Genomic DNA, 13,422 nt, shown 5'->3' with positions numbered 1-13,422 from the left:
CAGTTATTTTTTTTTAAATCAGATAATTCGCTACTCGTCTGACAAAGAGATAACATATCAATGGGTGAATGAGACATCTACGTCATCACGTGTGCAGCCTTGTGTGGGCTAGTACCAAACCCTACAAGAGATTGCGCCCTTGGTCTGTGCGTCCTTTCCCGTGCTTCTAGAAGAAAGTGAGGGAGGCGAATCAGATAGATGGGGTTGTGAAAAAAATGGTAATATAAAGCTCTCAGAACAACCAAAGCATAGGGAGGCCAGCATAACACTAACTGAATGAAGACAGAGAAAGAGAAAGGTGAGGTATGGGAAGCAAGACACAGAAGCAGTTCCAAGTTTCAGACTTGTGATTAGATAGTTACTTTTGGGAAAACGTGCAAAAATGTAGAGGCAACAAGGGCACATATCCAAGATTTTGAGGATGAAGACACAAACCTTTCTAAAATATGCTTGTACAATCCCAGTGAAAAGACAGTTGCTACCTCATTGCTTAAAGGGGAGCTGGGCTCTGCAGGTCAGCACTGCTCTGGATTTAGCAAAACTCTGTTTTTAAAACAAATACTTTTTAATAGCAGCATGAAGTGAATCTCGACTTTAGGTAAGATCTGTTGAGATGTAAAAGCAATGAAATCTAAGCCAATGTTTCTTTCTAAGAAGCAGTGCACATTGTCTAAATCCACAAACTGTAGTCACAGAAGGATGCGGACATTGGTGACAGCTAACTCTGTAACCCCACTCCTGGGAAGTTTCGAAGGTTTGATCTATCTCATCCTTAAGTCACAGTCTGAGATGTGAGAAGTCCCATGTTAACTACAGAGTGTGAAAGACCTGAAATATTGGACAATCTCAGGTTTTCTCTGATGGTGGCTGTCACTTTGTATAAAGTTCAACTGTTTGACAGGAAAGGCTGGAGTGGGTCCTTAGGTGCACAGGGCAGCACAGTCTGGAAAGCAAGAAAGCCTGGAAAAAGCTATCCTAGAGAGTAGGTTTGCCCATTAACTATAGTGCAGAACTGGCCTTACCCCAGCTGGATTTTTTGTCTGAGGAAACTCAACGCGGCATTTGTTACTAGCTACAGTGCCCACATGCAGCATTTCCGATTAGAAAGCTTAGTCTAATTGCTGTACGTCCTAGACCATCTTTCTACCCGTCGGTAGTTCTGAAATTGGTTTCTAGCCACTATGTGATTTCTGGATGGTGATGATGGCAGGAAAATGGGACCAAATTTTGCTTCCGTTTACTAGACTGACAAGTTTTTTAAACAGTTGTGCTTAGTTCACGCACACGTACTCGTGTTTGCTTTCCAGGATCTCACAAGGCTGTTTAGCCCTTTTCCTTCCTCTATATCTCTCAAGTGGGAATTTACCTCTCCTTATTCAGGGAGGGAAGGAGTCACCACAATGCATTTTTAGGTTAGGGCTTTTTTTGCTTTTCTGGTTGGCGTTTCTGGGGAAATGTTGCCGGCTATACTGCCTCAGGGGGTGATCACTCAGCTACACCATGCCTAAACACTGGGACAAACAAGGTGACACTGGGAAATGCTCAGGCAGCGATTTCAGAGTGATTACCATAGTCTGTGCTAGGAGCTGAGGAAAGCAGGAAGCAGCTGTGCAGCTGCTGACGGCATCTAGACTGCCTCTTCATCCAGCACAAGCAGCCGCTCAGTCAGTCTTCAGCTGCAGCCTGAGATCTTCAATTGCTGCCAGAATTATCTAGACATCAACACGGGGAGATGCCAGTCAGACCTTCTGTACTTTATATGTCTCTTTGTTCACCTCTAAAGTGTATGTAAAGATCCTCGAGAGCAGCCATTGAGTGAGTCAGTTCCCTAAAAGGAGGTTTAGTCACAGCTGTGCCAGAGATCCTTCCCTGAGCCCACCTTTCAGAATCACAAACACATTTTACCCAAGACAAACATCAGCTGTGGCCAAAATAAAAGCCAAAGAGCAAAGCTCTGAAAGGGGCATAAAAAAAATAGCCCTTACACAGCTCATTATATGGTATTAGCAATACCCTATCTATAATTTATCCATAAAGGTAACACTAGCTCCCAATGGATCCCAGGTGAGGGGGTCCTGGATAAGCCTCCTTAACTTGAAACAGTCTTTCCATAGCATGCCTCCTGCTGTTAATATAGTGTACGGGTTGTACTTTACCAGGAAGTCCCTTGCATCCTTCTAGTCTCATTCTGCTCAGATGCACCATATTTATGTCATTTATGTCGTCAATAAACAGGGCACAAAGGAGCTTACGGTAAGGGCTTTAGATGAATAGTCTTAGACTGAAAAATTCTCCTCAGTGTAAGCAATGCCCTCGGAGCAGAATTTGAGATAATGCTTTTGTGAAGAGTTTGGTTTGGCTAGTTTTGCAGCCTTCCCTGCCCACCCTGCACCCGCCCATCTCTGTTTCTTTCTATTGAGTTAATTACCCGGTGTCAAATCAGTAACCGTTGCTCAGAGGTTCTCAAGTGTCACATATGACCATATTTCTTCATTGCCATTCCTGCTGCCAACTGCCTTTGTAAACCTACTTCCAGCCTACTGTAAACCACTCTCCCATTTCGCAGTAGCAGTGAAACTGCAGTAGAACCAGGCAGTAACAACATATAGCATTCCCCATGGTATTTTTCCTCCTCGTTCAAATAAAACTCAAGGTTTTGTTGCAGTATCAATACATGGTGAAAACTGTACTCCCCCTGCTCACTTGGTACTGCTTTTTTGAGGGAGACCGTCTGTGGTAGAAGCCTCATTCCTAACATTTTCTCCCAGCTCCTGCAGTCTACCAGCCAGTAGGTTTAATACTGTAGCACAGTATTGGCACTTACCGAACTCTGTTTAGCAAGAGCCTTACTGGGTAATAATAGAAATAGCAGAGTAGTAAAACATGTGAATTTATGATAATATCTCATTATTATGTCTATTGCTTCACACTCCAGTTTCATAAGAAGAAAAGCAATGTTTTTCATGCTCTGTTCAGACAATTTACTAGCTAGCACCACCTGCAGAAAGATATGTCAAACAGTGGGAAATAAATCTACTACAATGAGACATAGAGAAGGGAATTATTTATCAAATTAACACTATAAATAATGCAGACAGAGTCCATTCACTCCCTCCCCCCTGCTTTATGGCAGGAAAATGAATTTCCAGGCAGCCCCTGCTCCAAACACTGGGGTCAGTGCAGCATCATCAGAAGAACATCATTGAGGTAAGTTTTGGGATCACTGACCAAGGTGCTGTAGGTGCAGGACTGGAAGGTGTTTTGAAGCAATGACATTTGTTCTGTTGCTTTCCTCCAGCTATCAACTTAGCTTCCATATTATTTTTCTTATCTTTCCGGAAGAACTATTCAAAGTATAATATTCCCAGAAAATGTGCAAAATCAATGTATCATCAAATCCTGTTCACAGTTTGCTTAAGAATCAGTTCTCGTTTTTTAAAACGTTTCTCAGGAAGACATGGGGAGAGAGAAGGGAGAAAATTCAGGGACATGGGGAATAGTCTTAATGTGCAAAATTATTAATATCCTGGAATAGAAGACACCCCTTATTTCAAGGGTGAGAAGGTAGGAATGGTGAGGACTGGATTTTTTTTTTTTTTTAAGAGGGCTCAAGCAAATTAAAAAAAACAGTCTAAGAAACACTGCATTAGAAGAGTGATCTTTGAAATGTGCAAGAAATACAAACTTATATCCATCTTTACTGTTTTAAGCTGTTAAGTAGTTATTGCCACTAAAGAGCAGGTTCAGCATGAATTCAAAGTGAATTAATAGTGTTTTCTACACCCGCTTTCTAAACATATTGCCAAATAGGCCTGTCATTCTCCACACTCTCTATTCTGGCACCCCTTTTAGCTGCCCAGCTGCATTGCCGAACCCCTTGTCATGTAACAGTAGTTCCAATAGGGCAGAATAGCTTTTACCCGCTGAAACCTGAAAGATGCTTACAAATCCCAGCTTAAGTTTTCTCTGCTGCAAGCAAAAAAAACCCCACTGAGATACTGTGTTTTCTTAAAGATATTCGTATACAGTTACTGTAGGGGATAATATTTTGATGATTTGTAACTTTACTGATTGAAATTATTATTTCTGTCATTTGTGATCTTTCACATAGAAGTAGTCAAGTCACATCAGCAAAAAAATGCATACAAATGTATCAATGTTTCCAGAAGAGACCAATGCACTTTTATAAACCAACATACCAGACTGAATAAATATTTTGCTTTTAGTTTTCTATCTACTCAGTCAAAACCAACAATATTTCATTAATTCAGTGGTTGTGTGGTCTTTGCTAGTTCCAGAAAATTGTGTTTACAGTATACTTACTTTTACTTTCTGCGAGAGAAGAGAAAGCAAGCCACTGTAGTATACTTGTTCAGCCCTTCTGGAGAATCTATGTTTTAAAGCACGGAAAAATATAGCAGAACGCATCTGGATAAACTCTCTAATGTCTCAGAAAACTTTTCATCTTTGGCTAATCTAGCCAGGATTTTTGCAGGTCTCTGATAAAACAGTAGATCAGTCAAATCTACTGTCCTGAAGATAGTTGCAAGGAAAAGATAAAATTAGGCAAATTAAATGAACATTTACTTCACAGCAATAGTTGCAAAAGCAAAACAACCCCACCCAATAAATAAAAGCAATGATGATATTTTGGTAATCTCAACACTGTAAACAGCACAATGACAAAATATTACAGCTGCTTCATAGAGACACAGAAAGCAGTATCTTCATGGTATGTGCTTCCAAATGAGTAAGAGCTACTTACCCAAAGTTTTAGCGACTGTTTTCCTTGCATATTTAATTAATGGAGGCTTTCACTAAGGAATGCTGGAACAAGTTGCTGTGGTTTTGCAGTCTAGTAAAATAATTTTACCTTAGCATGTGTTTGCTGTAAGGAGGATGTACGCATTCTGTATACTGATATACTATCGAGGACCTATTCTAGGTATCTATTGCCTCTCCAAGCTAAGGCATTGAAGAAGCCCAGATTTTATCCTGATAGAGAAGAAATAACAGAAATAATTAAAAAGTAACATGGGGACCAAACAAGCACAGAGAACTTGAAACCTTTTGGATATTTGATTGCGAACATGCAGAGAGCCTATCTGTTCCTTACAGAATACTTATAATTTTTCTTAGCTTGTATACAGTAAGTATTTTTGACAAATCCATAAATTATATTTCTCTCTTCAAACAAGGCAGTAAATACAGCAAGTACTGCGACAATCATGCTGAGGACCTTTAACTTGCAATTATAAAAAAAAATAATCAAATGTTCAATTAGACAGATAATGCTGTAAATGCTTTTAAAAAAATTAGTCTTCTCTTTCCAAAATAATCCCCTGTCAGCCCAGAAAACAACAAAGGTCATCAGCACCAAAATGGTTTGGAATTACAAAGATTTATAAAAGCAAACTTTTAGCCATAATAATGAAATAACTCATCATCTTTTGTCCATATATTTTCTTTAAGGTCTTGTAATCTCACAGATATTTCTGTTACAACATTTCAGCCTGGTTGCTGTAGAGGATTGGTTCTTCCTGTCACCAAACTTGAGAAGAGAGGCAGGAATTTGCCCTGATTATAATTAGAGTGACGGTGTTATAGGTATGATAAAATACAATGTCATTGCGGCTAAGAGGTATATGCCGTGCAAGGCTTTTGCAGTAATTATTTGTCTATAGACCATTTTATGAAATCGAGGGAGAAGTCTTCGTTACTGCTCTGGCTCCCTTCTCCCTCTCCTGCACGCGTGAGGTCTCCATGAGCAGTGACACACGGGTAGGCTTGTGCTGCCACCAGAGCCTGGAAGGCTGGGCCAGATGTGGGGCTGTCAGTAAAACCAGCTACATTTTCTGAAGTCATTTTGGGCTTCTGCCACTGCGTTGTGTAAAATGGACTGCGAACTTCCTCAGTTCTCACAGCAACCCAAAATGCAATGAGTACAAAGGACTTGAAAACCACCAGAATCCTCCGCTTTCCCCTAGCTTCCTCCTTTGTACAGGACCTCTGAGAATTCTCTCATTAGCCATGATCTAATTGCCTCTTAAGAAACGTTTCCATTTATTTTGGTGGTATCTGGATCAGGACTTAAGTCCTAGTTGCTCCAGGACATTTCTTATCTAATTCATCCACTTTTTTAAAAACAGGAGAAGTTCTGATTTCTCCAGGGAAAAAGAGTCATGACCAAATGTGCATCAAAGCAGCCAGAAAAAGCCAAGCCAGAACCGGAAGATGAAAAATGAAGAGTTGGCTTCTGAAGAACTGCATAGATTTATGAAATGTACTTCATCTTCTTTTGATGGGAGTGTGCTAAAAATACTCAATGAGCTCAATACATTACATTAAATACATTTCTATTGGAAGTAGTCACATCTTGTTTGTTATGGAGAAAAGTGCTGCTATATACAAATGAAAATAGTTTTCTGCCTGAGAAAGCCAAATCATTTCAGCAATAAGAGTTTGGCACACGGGGTGGGGAAAAAAATGCAACTAAAACTCAAAGATAAAGCACTGTACAGATTTCCACCACATTAAACAATGTAGAAGAGCATTCATTTATGTTTACCATGCTTGTGGATCGTAACATTGGTATTAATATTCAGGGACCGTCAGTGATACCGAATGTATTTTGTTGTACTACAAAAAGAGGTTTTCAAGCAAATGGTAGCTCTGTGGATGCTTTCAGGGCTTGTGTCAAAGAGGTGCTATGCACCTGGAGCAGGGTCGAGAAAGGCAACGATAAAAGAGCAATTCTGTTGTACTAAGTAAATGTCTGTTTACTTGTTAACATACACATGGTTTGTTTCCCTAACCTTTTAAAAAAGCTGCCTTTAGTTATGCTCTGACAAAAGTTAAGGGACAGAATTAGAACACACATGTATTACACCACAGTTAATTTACAATATGATTGCTTTGCTTTAATGTAATTTCGGTGTTCTGCCAATTTATAAAAAACAATTTTCTCTCATTTTAACTCAAATAACTATAGAAGGCTGGAGGATTTCCATAGCACTTTGCTTTTCGTCCTACTGGCTAGCCAGACTAGACTGAGAATTACAACATTTGTTACTTTTTAAAACGTATTTAAGAAGTGTTATTTCTGCCAGTTTGGTTATAATTAAAATAAACCCCTTTGACTTGACAAAAATTAAATAGGCAAGTGTTATTGACCATGTGTCCCAGGGAAAATTGATTCAAGGGATCATTCCTTAAATATGCCTTTGAATATTTTTTTTTTTTTTGGAGCTTCTCATATTCATTTCCCCTCAGAGTTTCTAAACTATGTGTGGTTATACAATCCACTATGCAGCAGGATATATCATTCCTAAAGGCTATCTTCTTTAAAGGTACATCTTGATAAGCACTTGCCTTATTTCCACAGCCATATGATTTGTGATCACTTAGTCTCCTACTTGTAGTTTAACCAAAACGCTGCTGGTAAATCATCCACTGACTACATATGCCATTACAGCTTTGATTTCCTTTGTTTAAATTAATATACAAGTTCACAATAGTTATCTAAATAAGGAGCCAGGCATACCAGCACAGGCCAACTCATTACTTATCAGCAAGAGATGAATACGGCATGCAAATCAATCCATGTTAAGCCTATGTAAAACCTGGGACAGAGGGCCTAACCCGTCTTCTGCCCACTATCCTGACACCCTAAGCTAACTCCTGTAGTTACACAAGAGAGCACCCGAGTAGCATATTTTCATTGTACTAGGTCAGCAAGACTCTTTTCAGTACTTCACTGATAAAACTAATCACTGTGAACTCTGCGTTTGAGACAAAATATGTCTTATAATTCGCTTTATTCCCCAAAGAGAATGACACAGCAATGCTTTTTACTTGGTTAGCCTTAAGTATTTAACAGGAAATGGGACAGTTATTGTCAATGGCCAATGGACCAGTTCTGGTTAAATTACATGAGAATACGTTCAGAGAAACTCAGCTGAAGTCAAAATTACACTGGCAAATAATGTTATAACTGGACCTAATGAGAAAGGGAGATGATAGATCCACAAATATAACAATAAAAAAAAGTCTGTTTCTTCTTTTAAAAAACCCAAACCTTAAAATAAAGGGCAGTGGTAATACTCTGAAATTCTTTTTTTAAGCTTTATGGACTCACTTGCATGTCCATTTCACAGAGGCAATGAAAAAAATTTTACTTATATGAATTAGACTGTCACTTTGCTTTTTCATGATTTTGTATCAAAACATTAACTTCAAGTGAAATGGAAAAATTATGTCATATCAATAATTTAAATGTTGAGAAATATATCCAAATAAACAAACCCTACCAATGACACCTTTCTGTGAAAATTCATGGGGTTTTTTAATGCTGTTATTTTACACTTAAGTGAAAATTTATGTTTTAGGAGAAATATAATGGAGGACAAAAGAGTCAGAAAGAACTTTTAGCTGTTAGGGATCTATAATTCTAGATAGATACATGTATACATATTTAACACACACATCCATCCCCTATATTTTAGAATGGTGCCTTGTGAAAAGAAGGCAACAAATATATTATTACCTATTAAACATGTTTCTTTTAATATCTATTAAATTCCCAGAATCTTGCAGAAATTATGAGAATATTTTAGAATAATTTATGGCATCATGGACCTATAAAGTTGCAGTTCTGCCTGATTTTTTCATCCAGGAGTTTTCAGACACGTAAACAACACAACGTTGGGAATTACATGATACTGATACTTTGTCATGCAAGATGAAGCTCATTTTTTTCCTGCTGTCAGGTCTATCACCTCTCTCAAACCAACGCACAAACCCACGCAGTAACTGGAAGAGTCACTCAAGGCTAAGTACGCATTCAAGACTAGCAAATAATGCATACAATATTTTAGAGGATTAGAGAAAAAGTAGGGCTGATCAAAAGAAGCCAAGAGATTAGATGGCCTACTGGGATGATGAGTTGAGCTTTCAATAGTTTCTGTAGCCAGTAGTACAAAAGCAGCACACGGACCTGCCTTAGACTGAGATAATCCAAGTCCCTGGGCTGTAGATGTAAGTCTAGCAGAGTGAGTAATGCCAGAAACAAGGCTCAGACTCACAGTTCCGGACCTACAGAAGATGCCTTTCTAGCTCTGTCACCAAACCTGTTCTGGGATGTGACAGTGAGCAGTTTGCATTTTCACAGGGCTCCTTATGATAGTTATCCCTGTATTTGTCAATTTTAATAAATAAAATTAATTTCCCCAAAGCGTTGCAAAACCCTTGACCTTTCACTGTGTGCCCCAGCCTGTCTTGTCCTCCGTATGTATCCTTGGGGTCAACAGACAGCTGAGATATTTGGTGGACCAGCCTACTACACCCTTATTATACCTCTCCTGTCCTTCCCTCGTCATCTGTTTTTTGTCCAGGTTGATCTGTTCTTTACAAACATAAAACCTTTTCCTAGCTGCCCCCTTGATTCTAGTGTAAAGTTCTTGCTAAATTAGCTAGTTTTATTCATATGACAAAGTGATTAATTTGCTTCAGACCTGAGCAAAAAAATAAATACAATTATAAAAGAAGAAAGTTTTTCTTATTATCACAAGATGCACTGTTGAAAAAGTTACATGAAAGCACGAAAAAAACATATCTATGTATAATATGAAAAAAGCCAGATGTTCTTGATAACTTTAATAGATAAAAGTGAATTTTATGTATTATTTCAGTTGGCTGGGACTTTTCAGATGCAAAACTCACCAGAGGATTGACCTAGAACTCTATATATTGTAAGTCGTATATTTTTCCTTGATGAGATCTAGTAAAACATAAAGACGGTTAACATAAGAGACCATTTCCCACAAATAGCTTACCAAGAAATACAAATACAAGGAAATTAAGCTCTTCAAGTGTAAGTGGCCTGCGCTGAAAGTGTTGCGTGTCTTTGGTTGTAATATGAGTCTTATTTGTAAAAAAAAAGAATTGCTTCCACTTGCATTGCAAATGATTCAAATTTATACAGCAGACTAATTTAGTAGAAAAGGAAATAGGGTTCTTCTGTGTTTGGTACTGAGTTATATTATGCTTTTAAAATGTATAAGCCCAGAAGGATATTAAAATGTTTATTTGGATAATATTTAAAAGGTATTTACTTTTATACAATAAAATAAGAAGTCTACTGAATACTAGTCCCTGTATCATGTGCTTTCTTTGAACTAATGCTACAGAAAATAGAGAATCCATTTGTTTAAGGGATTTTAATTTAGATTCATGGAAGACAGGCTCATCCACAAAAAAGTCTGATTTTTTTCAGCTTGACTCATTTAAAATCCTTACCGTATCAAAATTAACGTTAAAGAAAGGTACCTACACTTGTTGGATAGCACTGAACTGAAAGAATGAGGAATGGGAAATTCTAACGACTCTCCTGATGGAAGCGTGGTTTGGTTTGTTCAGCACAAGCACTGCTACAAAGAACACTGGCTCAGGCCCAACTGAGCAGGTCGAGATTGATCGCTCCTAAGCAAAAGCTGATTTCATCTACTCAAGCCTTTTAAGGGAAGGGCAAACGCTCAAAAATTTTAGTTGCATTTCAGTCCAGAGGAGATTGCTCAGACCAGAAAGGATATTTCGTCCAATTTCTTGAATAACATAACCTAAATATGGATTTGCTTCTAGTTCTATTTAAAGAAGTCATGTAGCATATTGTCTAAGAAATCCTCTGACATTAGTCTTGTTTATTAAAAATGGATGACCTAACATTTCTTTTAAAAAATCCAAAGACCTTGGCTAGTGTAGTAAAAATTATTTTCATTTATAAAAAAATAATTTTAAATGTTTGTATCCTACCTTCATTCACACCATTTTATTTGTTTTCTTGCAGGGGTGCATATATGAATACTATACAGTTTTGTTCTTTTCCTTCAAACATTTTTTCCCATAATTTGCAGACCACTTTCAGAGTTTTTACTGATAGTGATAGTTCAAAGGCCACAGGCTAGGAAACACTGATCTACAACCACTCAACCCAAACATGCTTTAGATAAACCAGACCTTTAGAGTACATACTTGACATCTATATTATGCCTCTGATGACCTATTCAATGCCCAGAGAGCATCCATCTTGGGACATCCACAGAAAACAATATTCAGACATTTTATAATATGTTTTGTTTATGCAAGTGTTTTCTTCCTTTTTCCTCTGTCGTATCAATGCTTATTTCTTTAGCCAACATCATCTTCTATAGTTGACTACCTATCTGAATTCTTTTGTTAAAAATACCATGTATCTAAGTTGTGTATTTACTCAAATAAGCAGAGATGATTTCCAGCTGAATCAAAATAAACCAATACACAGCCACGTATGATCATTTGATTACTTTTTTCAGCATATCATAAAAGAGATTTTTTAGAAGACAAAGTATTTTAAAACTGCTCCCAAATAATCAGTTTTATGTGTAACCATTTGAGTTGTTCCGAGCAAACCGCATCCCTTACGGTTTCAATTACCAGATTCAGAAAAGATGAAAGATGCAAACAGCAACACAAACCATGATGGGAAATCACATCAGAGAAAAGCCAGTGACAGAAGTATCTGAGACAGTAAACATATATACGCAGTTCTCCAGAACAAACGGAAACCAAACAAGCAGGTTATACCCGCGTTCTCAGTCTAGGGTTACTTCCCAGTGCCTGAATCCAGATGCACGTCCAGGGTGCGTACCACAAGACTTGAGTGCATGTTTCCTCCCCAACACTGTTCTCCCTGCTGTGCCCATGGGGAGGGGAGCAGGGTGCATGGGCACTGAGAGAGATGGGACATATGCCAACATAGCTCCTGCTCTGGTCAGCTCTGGAGCATGCCACAGGGCATGCCTGCCCCCCAAAGCACAAATTGCCAAGGAACAAGAGCTCAGTGAGGCCCACAGACCCACACCCAAAGCCAGGTCACCAAAATTTTTCCCAGGGCGCACCAGGTCACAACCAACCCTGTCTTCTCAGAGCAGTGTCCCCTGTGAAAGGTCTCATCCAGCTCCCGCTGAGGAGGTAGTTGGTGGGAATGGAGCAGAGCCAAAAAGCCTCACCTTTCCAGTTCCCATCTTTCTGAGTCTAGCTGTCATTTCACTGAATGGAAAGGAATCTTTGTGCTATCCCAGTTCTTAATTTATTCTTGCCAAGCTGGACATCTATTAACCATTACTTAATTTTTAGCAAGAATATGAAGCCCTTCTTAAACAATTTCTGATGAAGTTGCAGCCAGGGCGGATGAGCTGTGTAAGCTTCTTTCACATGGTGAAATGTAGGTTGATTTATGCTTAAAATGAGAAATGCCAAGAACCTCTCTGTTCTCCTAGGCCATTTACATATGCCCACTCTATATTCATTAGTTTGACATTTACTGCTTTTATTCTGTCAGCAAAATGTTGATTTTCACTCTTGCTATTACAATATCACCGGTATAATAGCACTATGAATGGTGCAGTAGATTTGCAGATTGAATAAAATATGACTTCTGAGGAGTAATTACTGGCAGGAAAGTAAATTTTAATAACAACTTACAACTGGAGAGCAATTAGATAAATAAAGTTATTTTATTCATTATCATGATTTATAGATGAATCATTAGAGAAAAATGCTCAACTACAAGCTTATCTCTCATCTAAAATGTTATGAAGATTAAGACATGGAGAGTGATCAGTTTCTTGAAAAGGGCAGCAAGGGCAAGAAGAAAGCAGAGAAAAACAGTAGAAAAGCTGCTGCCTGTTTCAAACCACTAAGACCTCCCACACTGGAAAAGCTTGCTTTCAAATTTGAGTGTGATAACAAAGTGAAACCAAGCTCTAATTTTACCACACATATGACCAACAAATAATAATTTTTGAACAGGAATACGGTATATCTAATAAAAACTTACCCTAAAGGAAAAGTTTTGTGGGATTGAATGAAATATTTCTAGAATTGTGATCCAAAAAACCCCCACCTAGCCGGCACTGCAGCATGGACATCTCTAAAGAGCCACTTCTCTGGTTGACTGTAAGCTTCTGCAAGGCACAGAGGTCTGCTCCTGAGCCAGAGGACTGCAGAGCCAGAGCCAGCCCATACGAACAGGAGATCCTCTGCCCAAGTTGCCAATCCAACGAGCACAGACTGAGAACGTGGACTGTGCACCCACCAGAACCAGAGCTCTACACATCATGGATCGGGTCACCTCCTTTTAGAGATAGTTGTGACAGTGGTAGTGTCTATGTTTCTTGTAAAATGGTCGGAGCACTTACTCAGCACATAGAAAATCCGGCATCAAGGACCACATCAAATCCACAACCTCCTTACTCCCAAGTGCTCCAGCCAGCAGGCTATTCAGAGTGGCAGAAGCATTGTCTGTCCCTTCTGGTGAAGACCCTTTGCAGAAAGCAATTCAATGTTAATGGGACCAAAATGGAACTGAAGGGGTACATGACTCCA

Source organism: Aptenodytes forsteri, unplaced genomic scaffold, assembly GCF_000699145.1.
Source record: "Aptenodytes forsteri isolate BGI_AS27 unplaced genomic scaffold, ASM69914v1 Scaffold15, whole genome shotgun sequence".
NCBI lineage: Eukaryota > Metazoa > Chordata > Aves > Sphenisciformes > Spheniscidae > Aptenodytes > Aptenodytes forsteri.
The sequence above is the reverse complement of the archived record's forward strand: the minus strand, read 5'-3'. Positions refer to the sequence as shown.